General features: G+C 44.0%; 1 protein-coding gene and 1 pseudogene across 1 annotated transcript in view; both read left to right on the plus strand.

Moving 5' to 3' along the window:
• Positions 1-24,473, plus strand: part of LOC140185051 (uncharacterized) — a 783,302-nt gene that overhangs the window by 703,116 nt on the left and 55,713 nt on the right. The gene's annotated exons all lie outside the window — the stretch shown is intronic.
• Positions 1,608-14,119, plus strand: LOC140185274 (zinc-binding protein A33-like; annotated as a pseudogene).

The raw sequence follows: 24,473 nt of genomic DNA on the forward strand, positions 1-24,473 counted from the left end.
GAGACGGTCACTCGGCTCTTTGCGGACTGTGGGCTGGTGAAGATGTGTGGAGAAAGATGCAAGGGCCTGTGCCACAGCAGCTGCGTTACAGAAGGATCACTGATCTTCGGGCTGTTCCCTGGACGCACAGGAAAACGGACAGCAAGTGCTGCTGGAAGATCATCAACTCGGTGAAAGACGCCAGGAAATTGTTGGTCTGTCATCATATCGAGATGTCCGGAGAGCAGGGGTTTCCACCCTGGGGTCCAAGGTTAATGGAATTGGTCTTTTGCATAAAAGAGTTGGGGAATCCCTGTCGTGGAGGAATGCTGCCGACTGGCACATTCCAGGCTGCAGGGACACCATTGAAACTATAGAGATCCTCTAGTACTGGACCGGGAGGGGCCGGGTCGGCTGAGGAAGCCTCCCAGTTAGTGTAGGAGTGAAACATCCCCGGGGGGGGGGGCACATGCGCGACAACAGTCCTATCGGTTTTACCGAATGTAAAACACTAAACACGGCATAGACGACAAATGTAAATTCTTTGGGGAAAGGCACTGCACGTTTTATCATGCTGAATATTTTATATAAAGCTTACTTTGATACAAAGAAGTATCAGCATCTGATCTGTGTCCAGAGTGAGGGAGACTGGGCTTCTGTTGGAGACGGGACTGACATGGGTTCAGTCACGAAGTTTTTCACACGAAGGGCTGTTGAAATCAGGACCTCGCCGAAAACAAATATCATTTTCCACCCTGTGACGTAGAATGTCCAGTGCTGTGCTTTTTCCTGCAGCCACAGGTCGGTCATCACCACTGCATAGCACAATATTCTCTCCACATCCCCACTCACCTGACATGAACTAATTTAATAGTTATCGTCACTGTTCACAAATCCACCGTTTTACGCTCCACTCTGACTCTCTTTAGACCTGGAGAAAGCTTTAGAAAAAACGAGCTGCTGGAGGAACTCAACGGGTCACGCAGCATCTGTGGAGGGAAATGGACAATCGATATTTCGGGTTGAGAAAGTCCAGGTGAAGGATCTCGACCCGGAAAGTTGATTGCACATTTCTCTCCATAGATCCTGCCTGACCCGCTCAGTTCCTCCAGCATCATGTTTCTCACCAGAGATTCCAGCATCTGCAGTCTCTCATGTCTTTAGAACTCCCCCCGAGCCCTGCCTCAGACTGAACCAGGCTCTTCTCTCCGGCTTAATTTCTGTTCAGCTTTTTCAGCCCATCACGCCCACTAGGGCACAGGCCGCCAGCAGCAGCCCTTTTAATTTAGAAAACTTGAGGAGAATACTCCAAATATTCACTGCACTGTGGGTGGGGAAATTTCTCCTCATCCTCAATCCGAGGATGATCACACGACTTCAATCGTCTTCCATGTGAAGGTCCTCCGGATCGCAGCGATGGGGCCTTTGGAGATTCAGTTGACATTTTTGTCGCACGAGGTTTTTACGAGATGGGGTTGCTGTCCGTATAGCCAACCCTTCTCCGCTCGTAGCCGGGCTTAGACAGTCCATGGCCGCGTTTTCTTATCTGTTGCCTGTTTAATGTGTTTTTGATCCCACACTAAACATAGAAATGGCCAGAATTTCCACTGAACACATCCAGCAAAACCATGTTCACCCCCCGCGTCTGCAGCGCGTGTAGTGGACAATCGCGGTACTGCAGGGGATCGGCAGCTCCCCGAAAGCGGAAGCGTTCTGAATCAGGAAGTGCCGGGAGTTAACATGGCTTCGAAAGCACCGGCCGAGAGTTTAACCGAGGAGGTAATTTGTCCTGTATGTCTGGATTTCTTCACTGATCCGGTTATCCTGGAGTGTGGACACAACTTCTGTCGCTCTTGTATAACACGGTGTTGGGAAAGGGAGGAGAGAAACTCCTGTCCGGAATGTAGAGAGGAGATTGCTGATCGCACCCTCAGGGCCAATCGGGCCTTAGCAAATCTGGCTGAAAAAGTTCGAAATCTAAACCTGAATCCGAAAGGGAAGGAAAGTAAACTTCACTGCGAGGAACATGAGGAAGAACTGAAGCTGTTTTGTGAAACGGACAAGTCGCTGATCTGTGTGATCTGTGCAGTGGCGGAGGAACACAGAGAGCACCGCTTCAAACCGATTAAAGAAGCTGTTAAAATCTATATGGTAAAAACTAACGTTAATGTAATACTTAACACATTTCCTTTCTCCTATATGCCATCACACGAGCCTCCATAACCAACACATCATTCTCTGCAACTTCCGCCGTCTCCAACGAGATTCCTGCATCTATCCATCCCACAGCCCATCCCACACCCCACAACTCTCCGCTCTCTGTAGGAATCGCTCCCCGGACCGTATCGCCCTTATCCACTCGCTCCTCCCCACTGATCTCCCTCCTGGCTCTGACACCTGGAAGCGGGACAAGTGCTACACCTGACTCCTAACCTCCTCACTCGTCACCATTCAGGGCCCCAAACAGCCCCAGCTCCTCCCGTTTCTTCCATGGCCGATTTTCATCTCGTATCAGAATCCTTCTTCAGCTCTTTGCTTCTTCCACCTGTCCCCTCTCAGCTTCTCACTTCATCACCCTCCCCCACGTTCCCCCTCACGTTGTCTCACCCGTCACCTGTCAGCTGGTTCTCATCCCCAACCGTTTTATTCTGGCTTCTGCCCCATTCTTTCCCAGTCCTAATGAAGGGTCTCATCCCGAAACGTCGAGTGTTTATTTCCCCTGCATAGATGCTGCCTGACTCACTGAGTTCCTCCAGCATTTTGTGTGTGATGATCGGGTTTGATCACCTGTTTCTTATGATCCATCTTTGTTTCGATTTCCTTCTCTCTCTGACTTCCAGGATCAGCTTAATTCTTCATTAGACTCTCTCACAAAAATGAAATCAGACTTCCAGGAAAAGGAGCAGCAACAGAACGAGAAGATTTCCGGAGTTCGGGTGAGGCTTTCTGAGTGGAATTTCTGATATTACTGTATAGTTTTGCTCCCTTTAATGCAGAATAGCCGAGTATCGCAGCTCCAGTGACCTGGGTTCGATCCTGACCTCTGGTGCTGTCTGTGTGGAGTTTGCATGTTCTCCCTGTGACTACGACAGTTTCAGACACATTCCACGGACATGCTGCATGAATAGTTAAATACAATTAACCCTGTGAAGGTGGAGGAGGGTGTATGTGAATCAGGTGGGAGTTAATGGGTCAATGGGGAGAATAGGTTTCAGGAAAACGTAAGTGAATGGGGTTGATGGGAATGTTTCAGAGCTAGCATGACATTAATGGACCGAATGGTCTCCTTAATGTCATAAAGAAACACACATAACAATACAGTAAATTCATCTTCACCTTTCATTCGACAGGAACAGTCACACAGCCTTCAGTCCCACGTCACATCCCAGTTTGCTGAACTGCGCCAGATTATCACTGAGAAAGAGCAGAGTTTACTCAGGGATCTCAAGGAAGAAGAGAAGAGGATTCTCAATCCAATGGAGAAAAATCTTCGTGAGATTCAAGAGCATATAAGGTTAATTCAGGAGGAAATCACTGGGTTAAAGGAACAGATGGATCAAAAAGACAGTGTGATATTTCTGAAGGTGAGGGATTTTATTTCAGTTTGTTTCTGTCAAAGGGCACTAAATGAACAGTGGTATATTTGAAATAAACACAGCACAGCGGCCAATTCTAACAAGCCAATTGCTGCCGTTGGCGACGTCACACACATTGTTATGATTGTATGACGAGTCCTCCAGTCACTCCAATAACAACCTTCCAAAATGTCAAAAATATGTATTCAGTCCTTCATCTGCAAGATACAATCATGAAGCGATGAAACATCAGCGTAATTAATCATAAATTAATCAGCCACGGAGCGGTCAACAAACGATACGATATTGGTCCGTCCTCAGCTCAAAACTGCCCAGAACAAAGCACAAATACGTAACTTATGCCCTTCACTATTACCAGGTCCCCACACACGTGACTAGTTACTATAACAATCACGTAACACAGAAAACAATACAGACAGGGCTATCAAAGACAGAAGACAGATGTGTCGCTCCTACACACAGCATTAATAAATGGCAGTAAACTGTTTTTCACTGGACAATTGTTGCATCTATTCAGGGTTGTTGTTGTCCCAAAACTGGACTTCCACGACTTCTGTACATCCAGCACAGAATGCAAACTTCTCTGAAATAATTTATTCTGATCATAGAGCTGCTGATTGTGTCCTTACTTATCATGATAAATATCCTCTAAATCTCCCATTAGCAGCCAGTTCCAGTCACAGGCTGTGAGTGTGTTTGGTGCGGTGGGTGTGAGGGTCTCTCTGTCAATCCGTGAAAACACAGAATGTGACCCACACATCAGACTTATCCTCTATATCTGGTTTTCATCAGGTTAGGGAAACATTCAATGTTTCTTTAATATTTAACATAAGTTTCACATTAGTGACGTAGAAATATAAACATTGAAAACCTACAGCACAATACAGGCCCTTCAGTCCAACATGTCCTTACTTTAGGAATTACCTAGGGTTTACCCATAGCCCTCTATCTTTCTGAGCTCCATGTGCCTATCCAAGAGTCTCTTAAAAGACCCCATCGTATTGGCATCCAGTACCGTTGTCGGCAGCCCATTCCACACATTCAGCACTCTCTACGTAAAAATATTACCCCTGACATCTCCTCTGTACATACTTCCAAGCACCTTAAAACTGTGTCCTCTCGTGCTAGCCATTTCAGCCCTGGGAAAAAGCCTCTGACTCCGATCAAGGCCTCTCATCATCTTATACAGCTCTATCAGGTCACCTCTCATTCTCCGTCGCTCCAAGGAGAAAAGGCCGAGTTCACTCAACCTATTCTCATAAGGCATGCTCCCCAATCCAGGCAACATCTTTGTAAATCTCCTCTGCACCCCTTCTATGGTTTCCACATCCTTCCAGTCGTGAGGCGACCAGAACTGAGCACAGCACTCCAAGTGGGGTCTGAACAGGCTCTTACATAGCTGTGAGATTACCTCTCGGCTCCTAAACTCAGTCCCGCGGTTGATGAAGGCCAATGCACCGAATCCCTTCTTAACCACAGAGTCAACTTGTGTAGCAGATTTGAGTGTCCTATGGACTGGGACCCCAGGATCCCTCTGATCCTCCACACTGCCAAGAGTTTTACCATTAATACCAAAGTCTGCCATCATATTTCACCATTATCTGGTTTGAACTCCAAACTGCCACTTCTCAGCCCAGATTTGCATCCTATCACTGTCACGCTGTAAACTCTGACAGACCTCCACACTATCCACAACACCCCCAAGCTTTGTGTCATCAGCAAATTTACTAACCCAACCCTCCATTTCCTCATCTAGGTCATTTATAAAAATCACAAAGAGAAGGGGTCCCAGAACAGATTTCTGAGGCACACCACTGGTCACCGACCTCCATGCAGAATATGACGTGTCCACAACCACTCTTTGCCTTCTGTGGGCAAGCCAATTCTGGTTGCACAAATCAATGTCCGCTGGGATCCCTTGCTGAAATCCATTTACACTACATCTACTGTTCTACCTTCATCAATATGTTTTGTCACATCCTCAAAAAATTCAATCAGGGTCGTAAGGCACGAACTGCCTTTGACAAATCCTGCCTCTCAGGATCTTCTCCATCAAATTACCAACCACTGAAGTTGACTCACTGGTCTATAATTTTCTGGGCTATCTCTACTACCTTTCTTGAATAAGGGAACAGCATCTGTAATCCTCCAATCCTCCGGAACGTCTGCCGTCCCCATTGATGATGCAAAGATCATCGCCAGAGGCTCAGCAATCTTCTCCCTCACCCGCCCACAGTGGCCGGGGGTACATCTCATCCGGTCTCCATCATAAACAGGCCATTCGGTCCGTCATCCTCTAACAATTTCCCTGTTTCAGAATTCTCTTCTCACACCCAGCAACAGTGCCCTGAACTCCATGGTCCCTCACGTGTTTATCCAGTTTTTTTTTAGATTATGAAGACACGTAGTCCTCTTTCATTTTCATTTAGTAATGCATGCATTAAGAAATGATACAATACAGTTTTCCCATTACATTCAATCTCTGCTGTTCCGCTTCAACCACTCCAATGGCAGCGAGTTCCTCTTCACTAAATTTCTTCTGGGATTTATTAAAATCCATCTGAACTTCATCTTCCACAATCCTTCCCATAAATAGAGGTACATCCCTCACCCCTGCACACAATTAAATCCATCATTGATCTTAAATTCCTACATCTTATCACCCTAATGTCTATCCAGATGAAAATACACAACCTGTCCTGTCTTCCTTGTAAGTTTCATCCTCTCAGTAATGGTCTGACATTCAGGAACTTTCCCTGTAATTTAACCAGTGGTTCTGTATTGGTTGTGTTTGTGAGTTACTGTGGGAGTGGGAATTTCCAACACCTTGTCATGACTTGGATGAAATTCATGATGTGGGCCGTAAGTCCAAGTCTAATCAGATTTATGTTTGATTTATTTCAGGAGGAAGCTCGTCGGAACAGGAGGTAGGACATACTCTTTATTGAAAATCGGTATAGTTCAAACTAGCAGTTTATAACAAGTAGTTTAATATTTACAGGATTAATGACGATGTCCAGGAATTGTCAGTGACAGATGAGGCCCAACCGTTTGAAAAATTCCATCACCCCTATTTGTTAAACACAGTGCTGAGAGAAACACTTGATGCCGTTAATCGAGGTAAAACTTACAAAGATTCATTTCTCCTTGTTTAATTAAGTTCCAATTTGAAGTGAGAATCGTCTGTAATTTGGTTGTAGGGGGTAGGGTTGGGAACGAGTGAAGCGACAGGACTGATAGTAAAAATGCAAAGATATCATGCAGTCAGACTGTCAGATAGGGCGGACAGGTACAAGGACAAAATTGCAGCCAGCAGGGTGAGTATTAGTGCATCAGGGATGCAGAATAAAATGGGTAGCAGATACACTACACAAAGTGTTATATCTCAATGCATGGAGTATGAGAAATAAGGTGAATGATCTTGTTGCACTATTACAGATTGTCAGGTATGGTGTTGTAGCCATCACTGAATCGTGGCTGAAGGATGGTTGTAGTTGGGAGCTGAATGTCCAAGGTTACACAATGTATCGGTGGTATAGGAAGGGAGGGTGATGGGGTGGCATGGCTCTCCTGGTAAATCGGTAGAAAGATGTGACATAGGATTGGAAGATATTGAATCCTTGTGGATTGAGTGAAGGAACAGCAAAAGTAAAAATGACACTGATGACAGTCACATACAGGATCCCAACAGTAGCTGGATGTGGACCACCGATTACAACTGGAAATAGAAAAGGCTGATGAAAAGGACAATGTTATAATAGTCATGGGAGATTTCAACTTGCAGGACAATTGGGAAAATCCGGTTGGTAATGGATCTCAAGGGAGTGAATTTGTTGAATGCTGTGTGATGTTTTATCGAGCAGTTTGTCATTGAGCCTACTCGGGGAACAGCTCTGCTGGATTGGGTGTTATGTATTGAACCAGAGGTGATTAGGTAAAAGAACCCTTAGGACAGAATGCTCACAAGATGACTGAGTTCAACCTGAAATTTGATCAGCAGAAAGTAATGTTTGACGTTGTAGTAATCAGAGGATAAAATAAATACAGTGGTCTGAGAAAGGAGTTGGCCAAAGTATATTTGTCAGAAATGGTGTCAGTTTCTGGCAAAATGAGGAAGGTGAAGGATAGACGTATTCCAAAAATCAATAAATACTCAAATGGCAAAATGGCTGACAAGTGAAGACAAGCTAATGTAAATGCAAAAGAGTGGGCACACAACAAAGTAAAAATTAATAGGAGCCAGAGAATTGGGAAGCTTTTAAATACCTACAGAGAGGAACTGAAAGAATGATTGAGAGGAGAAAAATGAAATATTAAATTGAATTGAACTGACTGTTACTTGCATTCTTCATATGAACGAGCAGTAAAATTCTTTACGTTATGTCTCCGTCTCAATGTGCCATTTACAGTATCCGTGCTGGGTTGAGCGTCGAGCTAGCAACGCGGCCTCATAAGAATAAGAAAGCCGGCTTAAAAAACGCCATCATGACAGCATCCCGATGACTCCACTCGGAGTTAAGGGCTTTCTTCTTCTTCTCTTCCTGATAAACTACATGTAGAACATGCTTGTCAATATAACGTAGAAATACAGTTACCTCAGCATGAGGTAAGCAGGCTGATGGCCTGGTGGAAGAAATTGTCCCTGGACTCTGTTGGGGTTTTTATGCTAGGGTACATTCCCCAGACGGTAGCAACCAGCACAGTTTGTGGTTGGGGTGACTCGGGTCTCCAATGATCCTTCGGGCCCTTTTTACACACCTGTCTTTGTAAAACAAGTGAGCAAACAATATCATATTGTTTTTCAAGTATTGTAAAAAATAAAATAGAGATGAGAGTGGATATAGGACCACTAGAAAATAAGGTTGAAGATATAATAACGAGGCACAAAGAGATGGCAGATGAACTAAATGAGTATTTTGCATCAGTCTTCATTGTGGAAGACAGTAGCACTGTGCCAGATGTTGAAGAGTGCGAGGGAAGAGAAGTGAGTGCAGTTACTGTTACAAGGGAGAAGGTGCTCAAAAAGGGACATAAGTCACTCAGACCAGATGAACTGCACCCTAGTGTTCTGAAAGAGGTAACGGTAGACATTGTGGAGGTATTTGAAATGATCTTTCAAAAATCATTGGGCTCTGGCATGGTGCTAGAGGACTGGAAAACTTTAAATATCACTCAACTCTATAAGTAAGGAGGAAGGTAGCAGAAAGGAAATTATAGACCAGTTAGCCTCACCCTCTGTGGTTGGGAAGACATTAGTGCCAATTGTTACGTATGAGGTTATGGAATACTTGGTGACATTGGACAAGCTGGGACAAGTCAGCATCATTTCCTTTAGGTAATATCTTGCCTGGCAAACCTGTTGAAATTCTTTGAGGAGATTACACGTAGGGTAGATAAAGGGGTTGTAGTGCATGTTGTATATTTGGACTTTCAGAAGCCTTTGACAAGGTTGAACACATGAGGCTACTTACCAAGTTAAGAGCCCACGGTGTTCCAGAAATCTTATTGGTATGGTCAGAGCATTGGCTGGTTGGTAGGATATACAATGCTGGAAAATTCATGGTCATGTACTTTGGTAGTAGACATAATATGCAGATTATTTTAAATGGGGAGAAAATCCAAAAATCTGAGATGGAACTGGACCTGGGAGTCCTTCCGCAGAACACCCTAAAGGTTAAGCTGCAGGTAGAGTCATTTGTGGGAAAGGTAAATCCATTGTTTCAGTTCATGGGGTTTAGAATACAAGAGCAGGGATGTGATGCTGAGGGTTTATAAGGCACTGGTGAGGCCTCACCCTGAATATTGTGAACAGTTTTGGGCTCCTCATCTAAGAAAAGATGAGTTGGTATAGTTGAGTGTTCAGAGGAGGTTCACAAGGATGGTTCCGGGAATGAAAGGGTTATCAGATGTGAAACATTTGATAGCTCAGTGCCTGTACTCGCTGGAATTTAGAAAGATGAGGGGGGAATCTCATTTTAACCTTTTGAATGTTGAAAGGCCAAGACAGAGAAGATTTGGAAAAGATGTTTCCCATGGTGGGGGAGTCTAGGACAAGAGGGCACAGCCTCACGATAAAGGCGTGTCTATTTAGAAACAGAGTTTGAACACAGTATCAAACGTTGTGGGGAGATGGCCGGGGAGTGGGGCTGAGGAGGAGAGAAACAGGATCAGCCATGATTGAATGGTGGAGCAGACTCCATGGGCCAAATGGCCTAATTCTGCTCCTATATCTTATGGTCTTATGGTCTTATGGTTATCAAACCACTACATTGAAGCATTGTGAGAATGAGCCCAGACACACCAACCAGCATTGACATTTTTCAGATTTCATTTCGGGAGAAGCACACACAGCATAACCGGCGTGGCAAAACTCCCCCACACACATACACAAGAGGAATTGGCAGATTGTAGTCAGAGTCTCAGCAATGTACGTTGTTATTTCCCTCAGCAACCTGGAAACTATTCTCTTCAGACACGGTAATTTATTTATTTAAACAACTCACACTTGTCACACATTGTCAGCAACACCAGACATGTGATGACACACTGTGACATACAAATATTTCAATGTGCACACTCTCCCTCAATGTGTACACACAAACACACTGATATTTACCACAATCAACACATAAACACACACATAATATCAGAGTGTGACACACGGTCAAAGAGACAGGCACAAATTCCCATTTAGGAATGAAATCTGTGCTCCTTACCCAGTCTTTCTGAGGCATTGAGCTGCCCTCTGATGTGACGTCACATCAACAGTTCACAGACATACTCCAGGGTGAGATTCCTCAGGAGGATGATCTGGGAGGGTTTGATGGATGTTTAACCAACGGCCCACTTCATCCATCTGCAAGACTAAGATGTCTTCCTGAGCATGTCCCGTTTGTGTGTGTTTGCCCATATCCCTCTAACCATTTCCTATCTATGTACCTGTCCAAGTTTTTTTTACAGAGAGAGTGGTTAGTGCGCGGAATGGGCTGCCAGCAGTGGTGGTGCAGGCGGAAACGACAGGGTCTTTTGAGAGACTCTTGAATGGCTACATGGAGCTTAGAAAAATAGAGGGCCATGGGTAAAGCCTAGGTAGTTCTAAGGTAGGGACATGTTCAGCACAGCGTTGTGGGCCGAAGGGCCTGAATTGTGCTGTAGGTTTTCTATGTTTCTATTTTTCCTCACATTCGGGGAAGTGGAAATGCAGACAATACCTCAGTGTGGTCTGTAATCGACATCAAAGACCTTGCTTAAGTTCCTGTGGACAGTGTCGAATAGGCTGATGAATACAGGACTGAAGGTGTTATATTTGAATGCTCCAGTATACGGAATAAGGTTGATGATGTTGTAGAACAGGTAGAGATTGGCAGGTATAACGTTGTTGGCGTCACTGAGTTGTGGCTGAAAGGAGATGCTGGTTGAAGCCCAACATCCAAGGATACACCTTGTATTCAAAGGACAGGCAGGTAGGCAGAGGGGATGGGGAGGCTCTGTTGGTAAAAAAATGAAATCAAATCCTTAGAGAGAGGTGACATAGGATTGGAAGATGTTGAGTCATTGTGGGTGGAGTTAAACAACTGCAAGGGTAAAAAGACCCTGATGGTAATTATATACAGACCTCTAGATAGTAGCCAGGGTCGAAATGGGATACAAATCACACCAGGAGATGGAAAAAGGGCATGGTGAAGGTCGGAATGGGGGGATTCAACATGCATGTAGATTGGGAAAATCATGTTGGTGCTGCATTCCAGGAGAGGAAATTTGCAGAATGCCCCCAAGATGGCTTTTTAGAACAGATTGTGGTTGAGCCCGATGGGAGAAAAGTAATTCTGGAGTGGAATTTTTATAATGAACCAGATATGATTTGGGAGCTTAAGGTAAAAGAATTGTTAGGAAGCAGTGATCATAAAATGATATAATTCACGCCAGAGTTTGACAGGGAGATAAAGTCAGATGTATCATGAGGTGTAAAGGGAGATGAGTCAGAGAGGAGCAGTTAGTTGCAGAGGCTTGAGGGAGTTGCTGGGCAAAATGGATTGGAAGGGGACACAAGCAGAGATAATTGCAGAACAACAAAGACTGGAGTTGACAGTTTGGGATGAAACCCTGCATCAGAACCCGTGTTGTTTAAGGGTCCCTGCAAATACTTCCCCTGTCCTAATGAGGGACTGCAGGTGATGGGGTTGTGGGGAAGGGGACAAAGGGATCCCCATTTCCATCTTTGTCCCCCTCCAGCTACTCGTTACGTCTACGCACACAGTTCACCCACAGGCTTTCCACCCCTCCCACACCTGGTTCTGGTTCAATCTGCCATTCATCTCTCCCCTACTGGTTCCTGTTATCACTCTCTTTACTGTCTCGAACCTTCACACTCCCCACTCGCAAATGAACGTTAGCATTGAATGAAGGGCCTGTTCCTGTGCTGTACTGTTCTATGTTCTCTGTTCCCTGTTCAGAAGAATGAGAGGAGATCCCAGGGAAACACAACATTCTTTCAGGAGTCAACTGGCAGCAAGGATGCAGCCAGGATGTTTCCCTGTCTGAGGAGTCAAGGGTCAGGGGTCACTGTCTGTTTGGAATTCTCAGCACCCGTCGGGGGAAGGGGTTTGGGGGTTCTTATCCATTCAGTTCACAGAGCCATCGTCGTACAGCATAGAAATATGCCCTTCGACCCATCACCTCTGTGCTGACCTATTTACCCATCTACATTCATCGCATTGGCCAGCATTAGGTCACCCTCCTTCTGTGCCTTGCCTGTTGAAGTGTCTGTCCAAGTGTCTCTTAAACACAGAGGACTGGAGGCCTGTGACCTGCAGAGGTCAGTGCTGGGGCCGCGGTTGTTTGTCAATCATATTAATGATTTGGATGATAATGTAGGTGACATAATTAGTAGGTTTATGGGTGACACTAAAATTCATGGTACAGTGGACAGGGAAGAGAGTTAAAGCAACACTCACAACATACTGGAGGAACTCAGCAGGTCGGGCAGCATCCGTGGAAAAGATCGGTTCACGTTTCAGGCCGAAACCTTTCGTCAGGATGTAGAGGGAAGGGGCAGAGGCCCGATAAAGAAGGTGGGGGGGGCAGGTGGGAAGGAGAAGGCTGGCAGACTCCGGGTGAAAAATCAGTAATGGAAAAGATAAAGTGGAAGGGGAAGAGGGTTATCTCTGTTTTCAGCGGGCCCTTGGTCAACTGTAGAGATGGGTACAGGGAGAATGTTTTAAAATAGATCTTGGCAGGTACGTGGATAAGAAAGGTGAAAGGAATAATGGACAAATGGGACTAGCTCATTAAAGGAAGCTGGTCGGCACGAACAAGTTGGGCCGAAGAAACTCTGTGACCTCCTGATAATCCAGTCACCCAGCCCCTGCCCATCTTAATCCATCCCTATCCCGCTCTAGTTTCTGCTGTTTATCTCCCCTATGTATTTCCGTTCTTGAGGGAAGATGTCCACCTGAAATGTAGACTGTCCATTTCTCTCCACACCTCCTGCCTGACCCGCTCGGTTCCTCCAGCATTTTGTGTCTGTTTGATCGGGAAATCTCTGCTCTCCGTCCTGCGGAAACCCTTGGGGAAACATTAGTTGTCCATCCGCTTTCGTCTTTCAAACCTCGGGAAAGGTTCCTGTCGGCCATCCGACCGCGCCTGAGGCCTAGCGGCCTTTCTACTGGTCCCCGGAACCGCGCTGCTCAAGTCGCCCCCCGATTCCCGGGGCCGCGCTGCCCGAGTCTCCCCCCGATCCCCGGGGCCGCGCTGTCCGAGTCTCCCCCCGGTCCCCGGGGCCGCGCTGCCCGAGTCTCCCCCCGATCCCCGGGGCCGCGCGGCCCGAGTCTCCCCCTGATCCCCGGGGCCGCGCTGCCCGAGTCTCCCCCCGATCCCCGGGGACTCTCTAATTCTCTGCTTCTCCCCCCAGTCTCTGTCACTCTGGATGTGGAAACGGCGAATCCGTGGCTCGAGGTGTCTGAGGATCGGAAGAGTGTGAGATGGACCGGGACCCGGAGGAATCTCCCTGACCCCGAGAAGAGATTCACATACTGGGAATGTGTGCTGGGCTCGGAGGGATTCACATCGGGGAGACATTACTGGGAGGTGGAGGTGACGGGGATTCGGGTCTGGTGTCTGGGAGTCGCCGCAGAGTCTGTGGACAGGAAGGGACGGGTCGGACTGAGTCCGGAGACCGGATTCTGGGTGATCGGGCAGGTTGGTGACGTGTTACATCGGGATTGTGACGTGTTCAATGACGAGTTCCCCTCCCCTGAGTCCCGTCTCCCTGCCGGTCCCATCCCCGGGAGGGTGGGAGTTTATCTCAGTTACCAGTCCGGGACAGTTTCATTTTACAACTCGGAGACCAAGTCCCATCTCCACACCTTCACTGGGAATAAATTCACGGGGAAACTTTATCCTTTCTTCGCGACCTGGGATGGAAACCAGTGGCTGAGAATCTGCTTCGGTTCCGCTCCGGGTCTGTAAACGGGTCGGGTCCCGGAACGGCGTCAGCAGTAAAGTCCCTGTAAATATAAATGTGCGGAGAGTGAAATAAACACGAAATGAGAATTATTGATCCGTTAATTTTAACTCGTTCACCGCATCCGACAACAGAACAGAAACACCGCGGATTCAGCAGCAGCCGCGGGGCGGCGGGTCCTGAGCTCCCCCGGGTCCTAAAGTCCACCCGCACTGTGACAGGTTAAATGTGACAAGTGGGGCGGCGCTGACAGGAAAAGACAGTGAAGATTGATACAATGTGTTCATTAAGTTCATCTGACATTTCTTTGTCCCCATCACTACCTCACCAGCATCATTTTCCTGTGGTCCAATATCAACTCTCATCTCCCTTTCACTCTTCATGTAACTGAAAACTAACTTTTAGTATACTGCTTTTTGTTATTGGCTAGTTTGCTTCATATTTCATCTTTAACACCCTTATGGCTTTTTTTTTTTGTTGCCTTTTGCTGGATTTTAAGAGTATCCCAATAATCCAACATCCCACTCACCTTTGCTCCCTTATATGCCATTTCCTTAGGTAACACGCAGTCCTTAACTTCCCTTGTCAGCCATGGATTCCCACCGCTGCCATCTGAGAAATTCTTTTGTGGGACATGTCTCTCCTGCGCCTTGTAAACTATTCCCAGATACGTCAGCCACCTCTGTTCAGCCATCGTCCCCACAGTATCCCTCTCCAATTCACCTGGGCAAGCTCCTCTCTCATGCCTCTGTAATTCCCTTTATTCCGTTGCGAGACTGATACATGTGACTTAGGCTTCTCCCCATGAAAATGCAGTATGAATTCAATTATATTACGATCACTGCCTCTGACGGGTTCCTTTACTTTCAGCTCCTGGAGATGATCAGAGTTATTACACCACACCCAATCTTAGATGGTCTTTCCCACAAGTAGGCCCAAACACAAGCTGCTTTACAAAGCCGTCTCATAGGCATTCAACAAATGCCCTATCGTGATCTAACAACAACCTGATTTTCCCAACCCTTTGCATATTGATGTCCCCGATATAATTGTGACGCAACCGTTATTATATGCCTTTGCCGGTTCAATATTGTGAATTAATTTAAAGCCAGTCCCCTAACTTAATAAAGTTTTTATCTGAAAACAATCAACCCCACAAAAGATTGTACTGAAGACTGCATTTGATTTTTTTCAGCCATATCTGCTTCACACTGAAATAGTATGTTTTTACCAGTTTCATAATGACAAAATGTACACGACACAGAATGATGTTTTCCAGTTAGATACAAGGCATAATTAAACATCGTGTGGGCATTTCTAAGTCGTGTCAATATCATTTCTTCCATTCTTATTTTTAGCCCTTCTTCCATAAACCCGACTGGTTTATGTATTCCGTGAAGGTGCCTGTCCTGTATCCTACAAGTCTTGCCCTAAGTCCCTAACTCTTAACACTACCAACCCCTAAGCTAAGATTTGCTAAGTGGAAGGTCTATATCCACAGTTGAACTTTTAACAGGTTGTGTTGCTAAACAGTCAACCCCATCATTTCCCTCACCAGTGCGATGTGCAGGGCCCATAAGGTGCAGACACATAAACCAAATTTGTATTTGAAATACTGCTTGACGAGGTCCCAACAGTCAATCTGACCCACTGCTAGAATGACCTGTTTTAAGGCTCATCAAACCCTTTTCTTGCTTTTTAAATCTTTTTATTAATTATTATTGAAAATCAACAACAGAGAAAAATACATCAAAATAATCAAGATAACATATCCATATGTAGAGTAAAAGTTAAATTATCAACCAGGCTAAACAGAAAAGCAATAATAATCAAAAAACAAAGTATTAAAGCTTTTTTTATGGAAAAAAAGGAAAGAAGGAATAAAAAGGAACCCCTACTAACTAAAACAGAGAAAACCCCTAATAACTAAAAAAAAGAGGGGAGGGGAACCCATTTGGAGCACAACCCTGGAGCTATGCGCCATACAAGCTTCCATTAAAAAAAAGACATCAAACTGCCAACCAAATTCATATAACCAAGCATCAGAAAAGGACCATCTTAATAAACTCAAGTCAAATGATAATAACGGGCAAAAGAGCCACACTTTTTCTCAAAGTCAAATTTAGGATCAAAAGTTCCACTTCTAATTTTTTTCCAAACTAAGACATAAAATCACCTGAAAGAACCATTGTATCAAAGTGGGAGCAGAGGCATCCTTCCATTTTAATAAAATAGCCCTTCTAGCCAATAATGTGACAAATGCAATTACATACTGGCCAGATATAGAAATACCATGAATATGTTGAGGAATTATACCAAACAAAACTGTCAATTTATTAGGTTGTAAATGGATTCTTAAAGCTTTAGAGATTATAAAAAAAATGGATTTCCAAAATTGTTTCAATACAGAACATGACCAAAACATATGTGTCAATGTAGCTATCTCAGTTTTGCATCTATCACACTGATTATTTACATTAGGAAAAATTTTAGACAATCTCTCCTTCGTCAAATAATAACGATGTACAATTTTAAATTGAATTAGATAATGACTGGCACAAAATTCACAACCAATCCTCTGATATCAAGGTCATATTAAGCTCTCTTTCCCAATCTTGCTTGATGTTAAGGAAAGGAGAATTGTCCTGTTGTAACAGTAAATTATAAATTTTCCCAATAAAGCCTTTCACTAAAGGGTTCGTTTTTAAAATAAGGTCAGAATCTTGTATATATGGAAAATTACTTAAATATACTTGTAAAAAATGTCTGACCTGAAGATATTGCAAAAACCATCAAACCCGAAAAGGATTCTGAACAAGTTACAAGTTTGTAAGGACCAATTTCCTCCACCCACTGTAATGATGACAAAGAATTCTGCTTCATATACCCATAAATGGCTGGTAAGTGATTTCTTTATCATTACCTGCAATTCAGACACACAGAAAAAAGAAAACAGCCACATTAACATTCCCAGTTAAATTATGTTTCAATCCATCTGTAAAAAATGGTTACTGTATGATAGTAACTGTCATTAATAAATTCATGAACCAACAGACTCTCAGGCAGAACAGAATCCACTTGTGTAACCTAAAATTAACTACAGTCATTGAAAAAAAAAAACACAAAATGAGGCTAAGGAGAAAGCTACAGTGGGACATATTGTATCATCCAATAGTCATAGTCATAGTCATACTTTATTGATCCAGGGGGAAATTGGTTTTCGTTACAGTTGCACCATAAATAATAAATAGTAATAAAACCATAAATAGTTAAATAGTAATATGTAAATTATGCCAGTAAACTATGAAGTAAGTCCAGGACCAGCCTATTGGCTCAGGGTGTCTGACCCTCCAGGGGAGAAGTTGTAAAGTTTGATGGCCACAAGCAGGAAAGACTTCCTATGACGCTCTGTGTTGCATCTCGGTGGAATGAGTCTCTGGCTGAATGTACTCCTGTGCCCACCCAGTACGTTATGTAGTGGATGGGAGACATTGTCCAAGATGGCATGCAACTTGGACAGCATCCTCTTTTCAGACACCACCGTCAGAGAGTCCACTTCCATCCCCACAACATTACTGGCCTTACGAATGAGTTTGTTGATTCTGTTGGTGTCTGCTACCCTCAGCCTGCTGCCCCAGCACACAACAGCAAACATGATCGCACTGGCCACCACAGACTCGTAGAATATCCTCAGCATCGTCCGGCAGATGTTAAAGGACCTCAGTCTCCTCAGGGAATAGAGACGGCTCTGACCCTTCTTGTAGGCAGCCTCAGTGTTCTTTGACCAGTCCAGTTTATTGTCAATTCGTATCCCCAGGTATTTGTAATCCTCCACCATGTCCACACTGACCCCCCAGATGGAAACAGGGGTCACCGGTATCTTAGCTCTCCTCAGGTCTACCACCAGCTCCTTCGTCTTTTTCACATTAAGTGGCAGATAATTCTGCTCACACCATGTGACAAAGCTTCCTACCGTGGCCCTGTATTCAAGGTTACACCTGAGTACAGTACACCCAACAATACACCCATGTTCCCAGCGTGATATGAACCCAGCCATCTAAAACTGAAAACCAAATGTCCTCTAGCACAGGATGATAATTTCTTTGCCCTCTCAAATTAATCCAATTTGTTAACATCAGCTTCAACCTCTGTCGCTGGAAGGGCAATTGTTCCATTTCAACCAGTAAAGCCGAAACAAGGGACGATTTTACTGCACCACAGCAAAATCTTAAAGCCTCTGCTCGTATCACACCCAAGTATTTTAAAGTTGAACATGAAACTGATCCATAAGCCACACAGCCAGAATCAAGAACAGATTGAATTATACAAATATAAATGGTCAACAAAGATTTTAATGTTGCCCTCCAAGAACACCCACACAGCCGCCTGAGGATATTTAATGCTCCTTTACAGTTATCAATTATTTTACTGACATGGTGCTTCCATGTCAGCTTATTATCCATCCACATGCCTGGAAATCTCACCACTGACATATTTTCAGGAGTTTGACCATATAATTTCAAATCAAGTGCAGGTCTATTAATCCTGTTTGTAAAACACATAACGTGTTTCAGTGACTGAAAACTTAAAATCTTCATCTATTTGCCCACTGTTTGACCTATTAATTCTAAATTTCATCCTTTTTGCAGTAAAATTGAAATGCTACCTCTAATCTATAAAGCTATATCATCTGTATGAAGTGATTAACCCAGCGTACTCATCTCAGAGAAAATGCCATTAATCATAATATTAAATAATGAAGGGCTAAAATACTGCTTTATGGGGTCACATTTTCCATCTCATAGAAACACAAACATAACATGCCCACCCGTACCCGCACAGTCCGTCCAAATAAAAAAAACTCAGTTAAATTATGCAATCTCCCCTCACTCCTAATTTCCAAAATTTAATCAAAAATCCTTCCATAACATAACATATGTATTTACAATATTAAAATACTGCTATTACAACATCTTTATTTAGCCGTGCTTTCCTATAATCATCTTCCAAACCTAAAACTCATTCCAATGTCATTCTATCCTTCCAAAATCCACTCTATTAAAACACTATATCATCTCTCTTTTCAAAATATAATTGAAGCGCTCGATTACCAGACATTCCATCAGTTTACATAAATAAGACATTCACGATATAGGCCATAACTAGAAAGATCAAACTGGGATCTGCCAGGTTTCAGTACAGGCAATCCTGCTGCCATATTCCATGAGGGAGGGAGATGGCCCAATCTCTAAACACGATTCAAAAATGTTAATATTTTCACAAAAGAGAATTACACACAGCTACAATTACATATATCACCCTTTCCTGGGGATGCCTGACTTGCATTAATAATAGACTTCTAAAATTTGTACAAAGAAAACTCTACGTCAATGATACCATAATTGCTACAACTGCCTTCCAACACAACAGGATATACACTTAGAAACATATCCCAACGTTGTTTAATTTCTTCACTTAAATTATCTTGATTAAGAATGACAGGAGATGACCCAGAAAGTAACACAACCTTCCCTGTTTCAGTAAAAATCATTTTGCCTTCATTAATCAATCCTGAAATATTAATATCATTTTAAATCCCCCCCCCATTTTCAAAATCATACCCCAAACAACTCCAAGTTAAATATCCCTTCAAATATTATGTCAATATGACCTCCAGTAAGTCACATCCTTCCTCACCATGACCTGTGCCCTTTTATTCTTAATAATGTCACTTGGAGACAGATGCATCATCACATTAAAAACTTACATTTCTCCCAATTTGCTTTACCAAATACTCCACCTCCTACAAGTGGCATCCCATCCCCGATATAAATCCAAACTCAAGCTCTTAGAGACAGGAAGGCTGACTGACGTTCATATTAACTAATCACCGTGTGAGTTCTCATTTGACCGACACGCACTGCAGCCAATGACAGCAGGGTTCAGAGGCGGGCCAGACCTGCGATAGGCTGGTGGAAATCTGCCCCCTGTTCAGCCCCTGCTGCTCCTCTCCATCGCTATGGCGGAGTTCAGTGAGTCGCTGCGGTCGGTGGTCGCCGGTCTCGGCGCCCACAGGGGCGGGTGTGGTTCTCCTCCGACGCCTCGGTGAATCCATTCCGGTGATGTCTGTGGTGGCAGAGAAAAAAAATGCAGGGAGCGAGCTGGGAGGAAGACATATTGACTGCAACTCTCAGAAGGCCCCGCTGATGACACAGAAGTCGGGGGTGTTGTGGGTAGTCTGGAGGGTTGTCAGAGATCACAACGGGAAATAGATAGGATGCAGAACTGGGCTGAGAAGTGGCAGATGGAGTTCAACCCAGACACGTGTGAAGTGGTTCATTTCGACAGGTCAATTTTGAACACAGAATATAACATTAATGGTAAGACTCTTGGCAGTGTGGAGGGTCAGAGAGATCTTGGGATCCGTGTCCATACGACACTCAAAGCTGCTGCGCAGGTTGGCAGTGCTGTTAAAAAGGCGTCTGGTGTGATGGCCTCATCAACCGTAGGATTGAGTTGAAGAGCTGTGAGGGAATGTTGAGGCTATATTAGGAGACATTTAGTCCCCACTTGCAGTACTGTGTTCAATTCTGGTCACCTCACTACAAAAAGAATGTGGATATGAAAGAGGGAGTGAAATGACTAACACGAGGGGGACATAGTTTTAAGGCGCTTGGAAGTCAGTACAAGGGGGATGTCAGGGGTAGGTTTTTCACACAGAGAGTTGATGGTGTGTGGAATGCACTGCCAGTGACTGTGGTAGACGCAGATACAATAGGATATTGTAAGAGACTCTTAGATAGGTACATGGAGCTTAGAAAAATAGACGGCTATACGATAGGGAAATCCTAGACAGTTTCTAGAGTACTTTACATAGTTGGTACAACATTGTGGGCCGAAGGGACTGTAATGTGCTGTAGATTTCTATGTTCTATGTCAAAGGCAGGCAGAGGGATTAGTTTAAATGTACACCAGGACAGCTTGGAAAAGTTGGGCCGAAGGGCCTGTGTCAGTGCCGTAAGGGAGGGGCTGTGTCCCAAATATCGACTCTATTCCTCTCAATAGATGCTGCCGGACTTGCCACAGTTCTTGAAAAGTTGCATTCAGTTCTGCTTAGCATTCTGTACAAAGGGTGTTTTGTGCTGGAAGACTGCAGAGGAGATTTATCACGATTGAGGGGGTTTGTGGCCATAAGACCATGAAACATAGGAGCAGAATCAGGCCATTCAGCCCATCGAGTCTGCTGACTTTCTGTCATGGCTGATCCCGGATCACACTCAATTCCATATACCTGACCTCTCGCCATATCCTTTGATGCCCTGACCGAGCAGGAAACAATCAACTTCCGCCTTAAATATACCCACAGACTTGGCCTCTACCGCAGTCTGTGCAGAGCATTCCACAGATCCAATACTCCCTGGCTGATAAAAAAAATCAGCTTAACCTCTGTTTGAAAAGGTGGCTCCTCATTTTGTAGATGTACCCTCTAGATCTTGATATCCCCGCCATCGGAAACATCCTCTCCACATCCACCTTATCTGGTCCTTTCAGCATTCAGCAGGTTTCAATGAGATCTCCTCTGCATTCTTCAGAATTCCAGGGTGTACATGCTCGAAGTTACCAAATGCTTCTCATATGTTAATCCCTTCATTCCCAGAATCATCCTTCTGAACCTCCTTTGGACTGTCTCCAATGACAACACATCCTTTCTGAGATATGGGACACAACACTGTTTACAATACTCCTCGTGTGGCCTGACTAGCATTTCATAAAGGCTCAGCATTATCCCCTTGTGGTTATATTCATGGGACGAGATTGGACAGTATTGATCTGCAGAGGGAACTTGGAATCTGAGTTCATAACTCCCAGATAGTGGTTCCAGTGTCACGCAGTTACGTTGCCTTTGGAGAATTGCATTCTAATGTAGGAATAATGCAGAGGTTTTGGATGGTGATTAGAAGAGGCTTAACAGGATGCTGCCTGGATAAAGTGAGACTGGACAATCTAGGGATCTATTTTCTCTGGGCTGGCAGAGGCTGAGGGACAAACGTTTACAGGAACGCGAGAGGAAGAGACAGAGTGGACAACCGGTATTTTGATCTCTATGGAGGAAATGTCTAATACCAGAGGGCATGCACTTCAGGAGAAAGGGGAAACACTCCCTCATTGGTCCTTTCTCCACTATTTATGTATTTTGTAATTTAGTGTAAGTTTGCAACTTTTCTTCACACAGCTGATGTTAAAAGCATTAGAAAAGGCAATAATGTAAAAAATCTGACTCAGAATGTTTAAAGGAGATTTACGTTTCAAGTTTTGTTTTTCATACCCATCGTGGTGAGTGTCTGGAGTGAATGTCAGGGGTGGTGGTGGAAGCAGATGTGATAGAGGCTAATAGATACCACAAGAATGTGTGGAGAATGGAGGGATGTGGACCTTTTGTAGGCAGAGGGGTTGGTTTAGTAAGGTATGAAATGACCGGTTCAGTTGGTTCAGAACAACACAGTGAGCAGAAGGACCTGTTCACGGACAAGTACAGCAAGTAGAGCAGGTAAACTGGGTAAAGTGTTCCCAGTCAGAGAACAGACTGTGACGTCAGCGGATATATGTACAGTATGTGTCACCATCACAGTTCTCTCACTAAAGATATTTCACTGCTGGATAAAATGAAGTTTCCGATGTTTATAATGGATGTGGTGAATTGTACTGATCAGACTTCTCGCACCACTGAGGAAATTAAAATTATTGTAAAAGCTGCAGAAAGGTATCTCGGTGTAGCTGGTGTCCTGTGGGAAGCTGTAAATGAAGCTCTGATGGGTGGGGTATCTGTATCCCAGTCTAGTTGTGAAGGTTGTTAATGGGATTAAATATATTGCAGTGGGATGCGAGAAGTCAGATTTATAATGTTCAAAACTTTAATAAGTTTATTTCTGATTTGTCATTCAGATTCTCCCGATGTTATATGCATTGAGGAAACCTGGTATTTCCACATGCCAGTGTTTTGTTTGTGTAGAGTTATTTTGTTAGTGGTCGTGATGGGTTGGTTGATAGAGGAGTAGTGTTGCCAGTTTTATAAGGGAAGGGGCAGGGTGTGGAGTTGTGAAAGTGAATGGAACGTATGGGTAACTTGTAGTAGAAATAATAGATTCAGCAGGTAGGTGTACAAAAGTGGTTAGTTTTACAAACCTTGTGGAAAACTTTCAATTGCTTTGTGAGAAAGTATATGTAGATCTCGCTCACTAAGGGTTGTATGGTGTGGGGATTTTAACGCACATATTTCACTGTGGGGTTGGTTGTGGAATGATGGTAAGGGTTGGATTGTCGAAGAGTTTCCCAACTTGTGTGTCTGAATGGGTACGAGATTTAATGCTCATAGTAGTTCTGGAAGGAACTGCTACAGAATGTTGAGGAAGATGTGTATTTTAACAATGAAAAGTTATGTCATGTTATTCAGGAGACTGTGTTGGAAGTGATTCCCATTACAAACAGAATTAATGGGAGAAGTCCTGTACCGTAGTGGACTGAGGACCGTGCAGAGGCAATTAGGGAGAGAAATAAGGTGTTTAGGAAAGTGAAGAAGTATCAGTCTCCGAGTGACCTCATTATGTATAAAAGGGCACAGGCCGTGGTGAGGAAAGTGGAGAAGATACCGAAAAAGGTTTTCTGGAGGACATATTGTGATAATATTGTACGGAATCGGCAGGTCAGACGTCTCCGGGAAGGGATGATCTATGTTATTGTCTGATTCGACATGTGACTGGCAACTCTCTTGAGATAATATTACAATTTCTGAATTGTATTTGGAGGTTTGGCCATCTTCCTTGCTCATGGAAAATGGTTGTAGTAGTGCCTATTCTAAAACCTGGGAGAACCCCGTCTGATCCTTCTGGTTATAGGCCTATATCATTAATGTCTCATTTATGTAAACGGATGGAACGTGTGATATTTGAGCGTCTGAATTATATTTTGGAAAAGAGAGATGACTTCGCGTTTTATCAGAGTTTTTATTAGATTTCCGAAGGGTAGAATGGCATTGGATTCAGTTTTATGTTTGAAAAATGATATTAGGAAAACACAGTTAAATAAAGATGTTGTAATAGCAGTATTTTTGATATCGGATAGGCAGATGGTACTTATGGAAGGACGGACTTTTGATTAACTTTTGGAAATTGGATTGAGGGGGCGATTGTATATTTATTTTTCTGAGAGTTTTAATTTGGACATCTTGTTCGGGTACTGATGGGCACGTTGTATTCGGGTTTCTGTTAGATAGAGATTGGGACCCTACAAGACAATATTTATTATTTCACAATATGATAACTGATCATCCTGTTGAAGGTGTGTTGGGGGACTGTTGGGAACTTCACAGGAAGACTGTTTTTTTTTAAATTTTGAGCAACTGGGTTCTTATCACGCTTGAAATAATAGGTTTGTTGAAT

This window comes from Mobula birostris, chromosome 20 (genome assembly GCF_030028105.1).
Source record: "Mobula birostris isolate sMobBir1 chromosome 20, sMobBir1.hap1, whole genome shotgun sequence".
In the NCBI taxonomy this organism is placed as follows: domain Eukaryota; kingdom Metazoa; phylum Chordata; class Chondrichthyes; order Myliobatiformes; family Myliobatidae; genus Mobula; species Mobula birostris.